This window comes from Salmo salar, unplaced genomic scaffold, assembly GCF_905237065.1.
Source record: "Salmo salar unplaced genomic scaffold, Ssal_v3.1, whole genome shotgun sequence".
Taxonomy (NCBI): Eukaryota; Metazoa; Chordata; class Actinopteri; order Salmoniformes; family Salmonidae; genus Salmo; species Salmo salar.
In genome coordinates, this window is record NW_025550784.1 from 21,888 (window position 1) to 36,640 (window position 14,753).

Consider the following 14,753-nt stretch of genomic DNA (forward strand, 5'->3'; position numbering starts at 1 on the left):
AAAGTCATGTACTTTTATGACTGAAAGAAGTATATTTTTTGAAGGATTTTTAAGGATTTTTGTTTTGTTGAGCTCTCCTAGCTGTGCCGTTGAGGAACTAGAGCAAGCAGACTGGGGGTGGTTCTGTTTGTAACAGCCCTGCACCTCCGCCAATCACACAATTACTGTTGTTGTTTTATGCAATCCCAAAAACGGACCATTTTATAAATCACAATATTGGGCATGATTTGAAAGCATTTTTTTTTACATTTATTTAAATAGGGAAGTTAGTTAAGAACAAATTCTTATTTTTACAATGACGGGCCTACCCCCTCGGGGCCAAACCCGGACGCCGCTGGGGGGGCGATTATGCGCCGCCCTATGGGACTCCCAATCACGACCGGATGTTTTTTTTAAATCTGATTTTTAGTGTTTAGGATTTCACAAAGCGATTCAGAGAAGCAGATTGGGTAATTCTGGGTACTTATAGAACGGAGTCAAGACGACAAAATGTTCTTCACAATACAACAAAAGAACTGTTTATAGTGATCAGAACAACCCCAGGGTGTGACTCCGTGTCGTCTGTTCAGTTGTACATCAAACATCGCGATTATAAAAATGTTGACACTTGTTTTTTAATGACAGAGGAGTTTTATGATATCGGAATGTGCACATTTGGACTCTGGCGTTGTCTTTTCTTTAGTCTGCTTGAAATGACACACGCGGTATTGATTTTAAAACTCTTGAGCGTCTCATCTTTCACAATGCATCGAGTCCTCGTAGTTTAGAGAATTTTACCCGAGTCGGGTAACAAAATTGGACAAAAAAGTGGCCCAATTAGTGGGATGGATGGGGGCAATCTGGGCTACGTTCAGTAGGTTACTGGTAATGTTACCAGGGCTACGTTCAGTAGGTTACTGGTAATGTTACCAGGCAGGGCTACGTTCAGTAGGTTACTGGTAATGTTACCAGGGCCACGTTCAGTAGGTTACTGGTAATGTTACCAGGGCCACGTTCAGTAGGTTACTGGTAATGTTACCAGGCAGGGCCACGTTCAGTAGGTTACTGGTAATGTTACCAGGCAGGGCCACGTTCAGTAGGTTACTGGTAATGTTACCAGGGCTACGTTCAGTAGGTTACTGGTAATGTTACCAGGGCTACGTTCAGTAGGTTACTGGTAATGTTACCAGGCAGGGCCACGTTCAGTAGGTTACTGGTAATGTTACCAGGGCTACGTTCAGTAGATTACTGGTAATGTTACCAGGGCCACGTTCAGTAGGTTACTGGTAATGTTACCAGGGGCTACGTTCAGTAGGTTACTGGTAATGTTACCAGGGGCTACGTTCAGTAGGTCACTGGTAATGTTACGCAGGGCCACGTTCAGTAGGTTACTGGTAATGTTACCAGGGCTACGTTCAGTAGGTTACTGGTAATGTTACCGGCAGGGCCACGTTCAGTAGGTTACTGGTAATGTTACCAGGCGGGCCACGTTCAGTAGGTTACTGGTAATGTTACCAGGGGCTACGTTCAGTAGGTTACTGGTAATGTTACCAGGGCCACGTTCAGTAGGTTACTGGTAATGTTACCAGGGCCACGCGTTCAGTAGGTTACTGGTAATGTTACCGGGGGCCACGTTCAGTAGGTTACTGGTAATGTTACCGGGCAGGGCCACGTTCAGTAGGTTACTGGTAATGTTACCAGGGCCACGTTCAGTAGGTTACTGGTAATGTTACCAGGGCTACGTTCAGTAGGTTACTGGTAATGTTACCAGGGCTACGTTCAGTAGGTTACTGGTAATGTTACCAGGGCCACGTTCAGTAGGTTACTGGTAATGTTACCAGGCGGGCCACGTTCAGTAGGTTACTGGTAATGTTACCAGGCAGGGCTACGTTCAGTAGGTTACTGGTAATGTTACCAGGCGAGGCCACGTTCAGTAGGTTACTGGTAATGTTACGGCAGGGCCACGTTCAGTAGGTTACTGGTAATGTTACCAGGGGGGGCCACGTTCAGTAGGTTACTGGTAATGTTACCAGGAGGGCCACGTTCAGTAGGTTACTGGTAATGTTACCAGGGCTACGTTCAGTAGGTTACTGGTAATGTTACCAGGGCCACGTTCAGTAGGTTACTGGTAATGTTACCAGGGCCACGTTCAGCAGGTTACTGGTAATGTTACCAGGGCCACGTTCAGTAGGTTACTGGTAATGTTACGCAGGGCCACGTTCACTAGGTTACTGGTAATGTTACCAGGGCTACGTTCAGTAGGTTACTGGTAATGTTACCAGGGCTGCGTTCAGCGGATGTTTTATTATCCTATGAAGATAAACGTCAGGTTGTCTTGGTAACATCTACTGTCAAACCGTCATTTGATTTTCTTAAGAAAGTGTGTGTGTGTGTGTGTGTGTGTGTGTGTTGCAGTCCCACTGGTCATACCCCCTCATCAGTCCTTCTCAGTAAATCTAGACTGCAGATTGAGTAATACTACTATTCCACTGTATTAAAATGGTGAAGTGAAATCAGAAGTCGCCCAGAAAGTGACATATTTCCAGAACACCGCTGAGAACAACAGACAACCGCAAGTAAAACCGCGGCAATGCTGTGTCATCACACACATCGACGACAGAAAACATCCAAACAACGGCCTGTTGTATTGTGGATTTTACTGTTCAGGAAATCAGCATGTGGAACTCCATCAACAAGATCAACATCACCACTTTGCTACTGCAGACATCACAACGATATGGACGCTCAGTTAGGAGACACAACGATATGGACGCTCAGTTAGGAGACATCACAACGATATGGACGCTCAGTTAGGAGACACAACGATATGGACGCTCAGTCAGGAGACACAACGATATGGACGCTCAGTCAGGAGACACAACGATATGGACGCTCAGTTAGGAGACACAACGATATGGACGCTCAGTCAGGAGACACAACGATATGGACGCTCAGTTAGGAGACACAACGATATGGACGCTCAGTTAGGAGACACACGATATGGACGCTCAGTTAGGAGACACAACGATATGGACGCTCAGTTAGGAGACACAACGATATGGACGTCAGTCAGGAGACACAACGATATGGACGCTCAGTTAGGAGACACAACGATATGGACGCTCAGTTAGGAGACACCATGATATGGACGCTCAGTTAGGAGACACAACGATATGGACGCTCAGTTAGGAGACATCACAACGATATGGACGCTCAGTTAGGAGACACAACGATATGGACGCTCAGTTAGGAGACATCACAACGATATGGACGCTCAGTTAGGAGACATCACAACGATATGGACGCTCAGTTAGGAGACATCACAACGATATGGACGCTCAGTTAGGAGACATCACAACGATATGGACGCTCAGTCAGGAGACACAACGATATGGACGCTCAGTTAGTAGACATAACGATATGGACGCTCAGTAGACATAACGATATGGACGCTCCATTAGGAGACATAACGATATGGACGCTCAGTTAGGAGACATAACGATATGGACACTCAGGAGACATCACGATATGGACGCTCAGTTAGGAGACACAACGATATGGACGCTCAGTTAGTAGACAACGATATGGACGCTCAGTTAGGAGACATAACGATATGGACACTCAGTTAGTAGACATTATAATGATATGGTCATTCAGTTAGTAGACATAATGATATGGTCATTCAGTTAGTAGACATAATGATATGGCCATTCAGTTAGTAGACATGATAATGATATGGTCATTCAGTTAGTAGACATAATGATATGGTCATTCAGTTAGTAGACATAATGATATGGTCATTCAGTTAGTAGACATAATGATATGGTCATTTAGTTAGTAGACATATTGATATGGTCATTCAGTTAGTAGACATCATAATGATATGGTCATTTAGTTAGTAGACATATTGATATGGTCATTCAGTTAGTAGACATCATAATGATATGGTCATTCAGTTAGTAGACATCATAATGATATGGTCATTCAGTTAGTAGGCATTATAATGATATGGTCATTCAGTTAGTAGACATAATGATATGGCGATTCAGTTAGTAGACATAATGATATGGTCATTCAGTTAGTAGACATCATAATGATATGGTCATTCAGTTAGTAGACATAATGATATGGTCATTCAGTTAGTAGACATCATAATGATATGGTCATTCAGTCAGTAGACATAATGATATGGTCATTCAGTTAGTAGACATAATGATATGGTCATTCAGTTAGTAGACATCTTAATAATATGGTCATTCAGTTAGTAGACACAATGATATGGTCATTCAGTTAGTAGACATAATGATATGGTCATTCAGTTAGTAGACATCTTAATAATATGGTCATTCAGTTAGTAGACACAATGATATGGTCATTCAGTTAGTAGACATCATAATGATATGGTCATTCAGTTAGTAGGCATTATAATGATATGGTCATTCAGTTAGTAGACATCATAATGATATGGTCATTCAGTTAGTAGACATAATGATATGGCCATTCAGTTAGTAGACATAATGATATGGTCATTCAGTTAGTAGACATAATGATATGGTCATTCAGTTACCAGACATCTTAATGATATGGTCATTCAGTTAGTAGGCATTATAATGATATGGTCATTCAGTTAGTAGACATAATGATATGGCGATTCAGTTAGTAGACATAATGATATGGTCATTCAGTTAGTAGACATCATAATGATATGGTCATTCAGTTAGTAGACATCTTAATGATATGGTCATTCAGTTAGTAGGCATTATAATGATATGGTCATTCAGTTAGTAGACATAATGATATGGCGATTCAGTTAGTAGACATAATGATATGGTCATTCAGTTAGTAGACATCATAATGATATGGTCATTCAGTTAGTAGACATGATAATGATATGGTCATTCAGTTAGTAGACATCATAATGATATGGTCATTCAGTTAGTAGACATTATAATGATATGGTCATTCAGTTAGTAGGCATTATAATGATATGGTCATTCAGTTAGTAGACATAATGATATGGCGATTCAGTTAGTAGACATAATGATATGGTCATTCAGTTAGTAGACATCATAATGATATGGTCATTCAGTTAGTAGACATGATAATGATATGGTCATTCAGTTAGTAGACATAATGATATGGTCATTCAGTTAGTAGACATCATAATGATATGGTCATTCAGTCAGTAGACATAATGATATGGTCATTCAGTTAGTAGACATGATAATGATATGGTCATTCAGTTAGTAGACTGGATAATGATATGGTCATTCAGTTAGTAGACTGGATAATGATATGGTCATTCAGTTAGTAGACATAATGATATGGCCATTCAGTTAGTAGACATCTTAATAATATGGTCATTCAGTTAGTAGACACAATGATATGGTCATTCAGTTAGTAGACATCATAATGATATGGTCATTCAGTTAGTAGACATTATAATGATATGGTCATTCAGTTAGTAGACATAATGATATGGCCATTCAGTTAGTAGACATGATAATGATATGGTCATTCAGTTAGTAGACATAATGATATGGTCATTCAGTTAGTAGACATAATGATATGGTCATTCAGGTAGTAGACATAATGATATGGTCATTTAGTTAGTAGACATATTGATATGGTCATTCAGTTAGTAGACATCATAATCATATGGTCATTTAGTTAGTAGACATATTGATATGGTCATTCAGTTAGTAGACATGATAATGATATGGTCATTCAGTTAGTAGACATAATGATATGGTCATTCAGTTAGTAGACATCATAATGATATGGTCATTCAGTCAGTAGACATAATGATATGGTCATTCAGTTAGTAGACATAATGATATGGTCATTCAGTTAGTAGACATCTTAATAATATGGTCATTCAGTTAGTAGACACAATGATATGGTCATTCAGTTAGTAGACATCATAATGATATGGTCATTCAGTTAGTAGACATAATGATATGGTCATTCAGTTAGTAGACATAATGATATGGTCATTCAGTTAGTAGACATCTTAATAATATGGCCATTCAGTTAGTAGACATTATAATGATATGGTCATTCAGTTAGTAGACATAATGATATGGTCATTCAGTTACCAGACATCTTAATGATATGGTCATTCAGTTAGTAGACATCATAATGAGATGGTCATTCAGTTAGTAGACATAATGATATGGTCATTCAGTTAGTAGACATAATGATATGGTCATTCAGTTAGTAGGCATTATAATGATATGGTCATTCAGTTAGTAGGCATTATAATGATATGGTCATTCAGTTAGTAGACATAATGATATGGCGATTCAGTTAGTAGACATAATGATATGGTCATTCAGTTAGTAGACATCATAATGATATGGTCATTCAGTTAGTAGACATGATAATGATATGGTCATTCAGTTAGTAGACATCATAATGATATGGTCATTCAGTTAGTAGACATGATAATGATATGGTCATTCAGTCAGTAGACATAATGATATGGTCATTCAGTTAGTAGACATGATAATGATATGGTCATTCAGTTAGTAGACTGGATAATGATATGGTCATTCAGTTAGTAGACATAATGATATGGTCATTCAGTTAGTAGACATAATGATATGGCCATTCAGTTAGTAGACATCTTAATAATATGGTCATTCAGTTAGTAGACACAATGATATGGTCATTCAGTTAGTAGACATCATAATGATATGGTCATTCAGTTAGTAGACATTATAATGATATGGTCATTCAGTTAGTAGACATAATGATATGGCCATTCAGTTAGTAGACATGATAATGATATGGTCATTCAGTTAGTAGACATAATGATATGGTCATTCAGTTAGTAGACATAATGATATGGTCATTCAGTTAGTAGACATAATGATATGGTCATTTAGTTAGTAGACATATTGATATGGTCATTCAGTTAGTAGACATCATAATGATATGGTCATTTAGTTAGTAGACATATTGATATGGTCATTCAGTTAGTAGACATGATAATGATATGGTCATTCAGTTAGTAGACATAATGATATGGTCATTCAGTTAGTAGACATAATGATATGGTCATTCAGTTAGTAGACATAATGATATGGCCATTCAGTTAGTAGACATCTTAATAATATGGTCATTCAGTTAGTAGACACAATGATATGGTCATTCAGTTAGTAGACATAATGATATGGCCATTCAGTTAGTAGACATAATGATATGGTCATTCAGTTAGTAGACATAATGATATGGTCATTCAGTTACCAGACATCTTAATGATATGGTCATTCAGTTAGTAGACATTATAATGATATGGTCATTCAGTTAGTAGACATAATGATATGGTTAGTAGACATAATGATATGGCCATTCAGTTAGTAGACATAATGATATGGTCATTCAGTTAGTAGACATAATGATATGGTCATTCAGTTACCAGACATCTTAATGATATGGTCATTCAGTTAGTAGACATCATAATGAGATGGTCATTCAGTTAGTAGACATAATGATATGGTCATTCAGTTAGTAGACATAATGATATGGTCATTCAGTTAGTAGGCATTATAATGATATGGTCATTCAGTTAGTAGGCATTATAATGATATGGTCATTCAGTTAGTAGACATAATGATATGGCGATTCAGTTAGTAGACATAATGATATGGTCATTCAGTTAGTAGACATCATAATGATATGGTCATTCAGTTAGTAGACATGATAATGATATGGTCATTCAGTTAGTAGACATCATAATGATATGGTCATTCAGTTAGTAGGCATTATAATGATATGGTCATTCAGTTAGTAGGCATTATAATGATATGGTCATTCACTTAGTAGACATAATGATATGGCGATTCAGTTAGTAGACATAATGATATGGTCATTCAGTTAGTAGACATCATAATGATATGGTCATTCAGTTAGTAGACATGATAATGATATGGTCATTCAGTTAGTAGACATAATGATATGGTCATTCAGTTAGTAGACATCATAATGATATGGTCATTCAGTCAGTAGACATAATGATATGGTCATTCAGTTAGTAGACATGATAATGATATGGTCATTCAGTTAGTAGACTGGATAATGATATGGTCATTCAGTTAGTAGACTGGATAATGATATGGTCATTCAGTTAGTAGACATAATGATATGGCCATTCAGTTAGTAGACATCTTAATAATATGGTCATTCAGTTAGTAGACACAATGATATGGTCATTCAGTTAGTAGACATCATAATGATATGGTCATTCAGTTAGTAGAAATTATAATGATATGGTCATTCAGTTAGTAGACATAATGATATGGCCATTCAGTTAGTAGACATGATAATGATATGGTCATTCAGTTAGTAGACATAATGATATGGTCATTCAGTTAGTAGACATAATGATATGGTCATTCAGGTAGTAGACATAATGATATGGTCATTTAGTTAGTAGACATATTGATATGGTCATTCAGTTAGTAGACATCATAATCATATGGTCATTTAGTTAGTAGACATATTGATATGGTCATTCAGTTAGTAGACATGATAATGATATGGTCATTCAGTTAGTAGACATAATGATATGGTCATTCAGTTAGTAGACATCATAATGATATGGTCATTCAGTCAGTAGACATAATGATATGGTCATTCAGTTAGTAGACATAATGATATGGTCATTCAGTTAGTAGACATCTTAATAATATGGTCATTCAGTTAGTAGACACAATGATATGGTCATTCAGTTAGTAGACATCATAATGATATGGTCATTCAGTTAGTAGACATAATGATATGGTCATTCAGTTAGTAGACATAATGATATGGTCATTCAGTTAGTAGACATCTTAATAATATGGCCATTCAGTTAGTAGACATTATAATGATATGGTCATTCAGTTAGTAGACATAATGATATGGTCATTCAGTTACCAGACATCTTAATGATATGGTCATTCAGTTAGTAGACATCATAATGAGATGGTCATTCAGTTAGTAGACATAATGATATGGTCATTCAGTTAGTAGACATAATGATATGGTCATTCAGTTAGTAGGCATTATAATGATATGGTCATTCAGTTAGTAGGCATTATAATGATATGGTCATTCAGTTAGTAGACATAATGATATGGCGATTCAGTTAGTAGACATAATGATATGGTCATTCAGTTAGTAGACATCATAATGATATGGTCATTCAGTTAGTAGACATGATAATGATATGGTCATTCAGTTAGTAGACATCATAATGATATGGTCATTCAGTTAGTAGACATGATAATGATATGGTCATTCAGTCAGTAGACATAATGATATGGTCATTCAGTTAGTAGACATGATAATGATATGGTCATTCAGTTAGTAGACTGGATAATGATATGGTCATTCAGTTAGTAGACATAATGATATGGTCATTCAGTTAGTAGACATAATGATATGGCCATTCAGTAAGTAGACATCTTAATAATATGGTCATTCAGTTAGTAGACACAATGATATGGTCATTCAGTTAGTAGACATCATAATGATATGGTCATTCAGTTAGTAGACATTATAATGATATGGTCATTCAGTTAGTAGACATAATGATATGGCCATTCAGTTAGTAGACATGATAATGATATGGTCATTCAGTTAGTAGACATAATGATATGGTCATTCAGTTAGTAGACATAATGATATGGTCATTCAGTTAATAGACATAATGATATGGTCATTTAGTTAGTAGACATATTGATATGGTCATTCAGTTAGTAGAAATCATAATCATATGGTCATTTAGTTAGTAGACATATTGATATGGTCATTCAGTTAGTAGACATGATAATGATATGGTCATTCAGTTAGTAGACATAATGATATGGTCATTCAGTTAGTAGACATCATAATGATATGGTCATTCAGTTAGTAGACATAATGATATGGTCATTCAGTTAGTAGACATAATGATATGGCCATTCAGTTAGTAGACATCTTAATAATATGGTCATTCAGTTAGTAGACACAATGATATGGTCATTCAGTTAGTAGACATCATAATGATATGGTCATTCAGTTAGTAAACATTATAATGATATGGTCATTCAGTTAGTAGACATAATGATATGGCCATTCAGTTAGTAGACATGATAATGATATGGTCATTCAGTTAGTAGACATAATGATATGGTCATTCAGTTAGTAGACATAATGATATGGTCATTCAGTTAGTAGACATAATGATATGGTCATTTAGTTAGTAGACATATTGATATGGTCATTCAGTTAGTAGACATCATAATGATATGGTCATTCAGTTAGTAGACATAATGATATGGCCATTCAGTTAGTAGACATAATGATATGGTCATTCAGTTAGTAGACATAATGATATGGCCATTCAGTTAGTAGACATCTTAATAATATGGTCATTCAGTTAGTAGACACAATGATATGGTCATTCAGTTAGTAGACATAATGATATGGCCATTCAGTTAGTAGACATAATGATATGGTCATTCAGTTAGTAGACATAATGATATGGTCATTCAGTTACCAGACATCTTAATGATATGGTCATTCAGTTAGTAGACATTATAATGATATGGTCATTCAGTTAGTAGACATAATGATATGGTTAGTAGACATAATGATATGGCCATTCAGTTAGTAGACATAATGATATGGTCATTCAGTTAGTAGACATAATGATATGGTCATTCAGTTAGTAGACATAATGATATGGTCATTCAGTTAGTAGACATCATAATGATATGGTCATTCAGTTAGTAAACATTATAATGATATGGTCATTCAGTTAGTAGACATAATGATATGGCCATTCAGTTAGTAGACATGATAATGATATGGTCATTCAGTTAGTAGACATCATAATAATATGGTAATTCAGTTAGTAGACATAATGATATGGTCATTCAGTTAGTAGACATCATAATGATATGGCCATTCAGTTAGTAGACATCATAATGATATGGCCATTCAGTTAGTAGACATAATGATATGGTCATTCAGTTAGTAGACATAATGATATGGTCATTCAGTTAGTAGACATAATGATATGGTCATTCAGTTAGTAGACATTATAATGATATGGTCATTCAGTTAGTAGACATTATAATGATATGGTCATTCATTTAGTAGACATAATGATATGGTCATTCAGTTAGTAGACATAATGATATGGCCATTCAGTTAGTAGACATTATAATGATATGGTCATTTAGTTAGTCGACATCATAATGATATGGCCATTCAGTTAGTAGACATCATAATGATATGGTCATTCAGTTAGTAGACATAATGATATGGTCATTCAGTTAGTAGACATAATGATATGGCCATTCAGTTAGTAGACATCTTAATGATATGGTCATTCAGTTAGTAGACACAATGATATGGTCATTCAGTTAGTAGACATAATGATATGGCCATTCAGTTAGTAGACATAATGATATGGTCATTCAGTTAGTAGACATAATGATATGGTCATTCAGTTAGTCGACATTATAATGATATGGTCATTCAGTTAGTAGACATATTGATATAGCCATTCAGTTAGTAGACACTTATCCACAGAGACTCAGTCATCTCTCTGCTATCTACAGGCAGCTCATATAATAACACTGTTACGCTTTGACTATGTTTAGTTTGGATTTGAGTCCGATGTAATTGAAAGACCAGAGGGATGTGGGGGACAGTGCTGGGAAAATTACCCGATTGTCGTACCTGAGTAAAAGTAAAGATACCTTAATAGAAAATGACTGTAACTGAACCTGTTTCTACTGTGTCATTAGGACCTGTAACTGCACCTGTTTCTACTGTGTCATTAGGACCTGTAACTGAACCTGTTTCTACTGTGTCATTAGGACCTGTAACTGAACCTGTTTCTACTGTGTTATTAGGACCTGTAACTGAACCTGTTTCTACTGTGTCATTAGGACCTGTAACTGAACCTGTTTCTACTGTGTCATTAGGACCTGTAACTGAACCTGTTTCTACTGTGTCATTAGGACCTGTAACTGAACCTGTTTCTACTGTGTCATTAGGACCTGTAACTGAACCTGTTTCTACTGTGTCATTAGGACCTGTAACTGAACCTGTTTCTACTGTGTCATTAGGACCTGTAACTGAACCTGTTTCTACTGTGTCATTAGGACCTGTAACTGAACCTGTTTCTACTGTGTCATTAGGACCTGTAACTGAACCTGTTTCTACTGTGTCATTAGGACCTGTAACTGAACCTGTTTCTACTGTGTCATTGGGACCTGTAACTGAACCTGTTTCTACTGTGTCATTGGGACCTGTAACTGAACCTGTTTCTACTGTGTCATTGGGACCTGTAACTGAACCTGTTTCTACTGTGTCATTAGGACCTGTAACTGAACCTGTTTCTACTGTGTCATTAGGACCTGTAACTGAACCTGTTTCTACTGTGTCATTAGGACCTGTAACTGAACCTGTTTCTACTGTGTCATTAGGACCTGTAACTGAACCTGTTTCTACTGTGTCATTAGGACCTGTAACTGAACCTGTTTCTACTGTGTCATTAGGACCTGTAACTGAACCTGTTTCTACTGTGTCATTAGGACCTGTAACTGAACCTGTTTCTACTGTGTCATTAGGACCTGTAACTGAACCTGTTTCTACTGTGTCATTAGGACCTGTAACTGAACCTGTTTCTACTGTGTCATTAGGACCTGTAACTGAACCTGTTTCTACTGTGTCATTAGGACCTGTAACTGAACCTGTTTCTACTGTGTCATTAGGACCTGTAACTGAACCCGTTTCTACTGTGTCATTAGGACCTGTAACTGAACCCGTTTCTACTGTGTCATTAGGACCCGTAACTGAACCCGTTTCTACTGTGTCATTAGGACCCATAACTGAACCTGTTTCTACTGTGTCATTAGGACCTGTAACTGAACCTGTTTCTACTGTGTCATTAGGACCTGTAACTGAACCTGTTTCTACTGTGTCATTAGGACCTGTAACTGAACCTGTTTCTACTGTGTCATTAGGGGAGTTACAAGGCAGGTTGGAACAATTTGCATACAGGAAGGGAACAGGGAAATCTGATCACAGTACAGACCCAGTTGCCCAGCTAGAAACACATTTAATTACCATTTGTAGATGCAACAAATCTCCATTCTATAGTGATCAGATCATGATAACCACATGTTAATGCAAAGGTGTAACCGTGGCGAGAGAGAGACCAGCGGTGGAAAAAATACCCAATTATAGATGAGTAAAAGTAAAGATACCTTAATAGAAAATTACTCAAGTAAAAGTGAAAGTCACCCAGTAAAATACTACTTGAATTAAAGTAAAAAAAAAAGTATTTGGTTTTTAAATATACTTAAGTATCAAAAAAGTAAATATAATTACTAAAATATACTTATATACTTATTTTTTAATTGACGGATAGCCAGGGGGCACATTCCAGCACTCAGACATCATTTACAAACAAAACATTTGTGTTTAGTGAGTCCGCCAGATCAGAGGCAATAGAGGCGACCAGGGATTTTCTATTTTTAAGTGCGTGAATTAGATCATTTTCCTGTCCTGCTAAGCATTCAAAATGTAACGAGTACTTTTGGGTGTCAGGGGACAATGTATGGAGTAAAAAATACATTTTATTTTCTTCAAGAATGTAGTGAAGTAAAAGTTAAAGTCTTAAAAAATATAAATAGTAAAGTACAGATACCCCCCCCAAAAAAAATACTTAAGTAGTACTTTAAAGTATTTATACTTAAGAACTTTACACCACTGGTGGGGGGAAGGGAGGAGAGAGGGGAGGAAGGAGGAGAGCTGGGTTTTTTCCTGTCGGTAACAACAAATATTACTGTCTAAACAAACATGGGAGGGAAAGTCGGGTCAGAGACACATGAGCTATCTCTCCAGAGGTGACTGTCATATCAGAGAAACACGAGCTATCTCTCCAGAGGTGACTGTCATATCAGAGAAACACGAGCTATCTCTCCAGAGGTGACTGTCATCAGAGAAACATGAGCTATCTCTCCAGAGGTGACTGTCATATCAGAGAAACACGAGCTATCTCTCCAGAGATGACTGTCATATCAGAGAAACACGAGCTATCTCTCCAGAGGTGACTGTCATATCAGAGAAACACGAGCTATCTCTCCAGAGGTGACTGTCATATCAGAGAAACATGAGCTATCTCTCCAGAGGTGACTGTCATATCAGAGAAACACGAGCTATCTCTCCAGAGGTGACTGTCATATCAGAGAAACACGAGCTATCTCTCCAGAGGTGACTGTCATATCAGAGAAACACGAGCTATCTCTCCAGAGGTGACTGTCATATCAGAGAAACACGAGCTATCTCTCCAGAGGTGACTGTCATATCAGAGAAACACGAGTTATCTCTCCAGAGGTGACTGTCATATCAGAGAAACACGAGCTATCTCTCCAGAGGTGACTGTCATATCAGAGAAACACGAGCTATCTCTCCAGAGGTGACTGTCATATCAGAGAAACACAAGCTATCTCTCCAGAGGTGACTGTCATATCAGAGAAACACGAGCTATCTCTCCAGTGACTGTCATAGTCTCTGACAATCGTTGGACTATGTGACAAAGTGAACGTCTGAGGACCGCATCTGACCCAAAGCAAACAAATATATTTATATATTTAAAAAAGTACTGTACATTTTTTCATTTTTTTTCCTCTTGAACGATTATTGGAAAATTAATGTTTTTCTTCTAAATGTATTAATTTATTTATTGAATATTTAGGCTTATTGAACAGGAGACTAATGTAGGC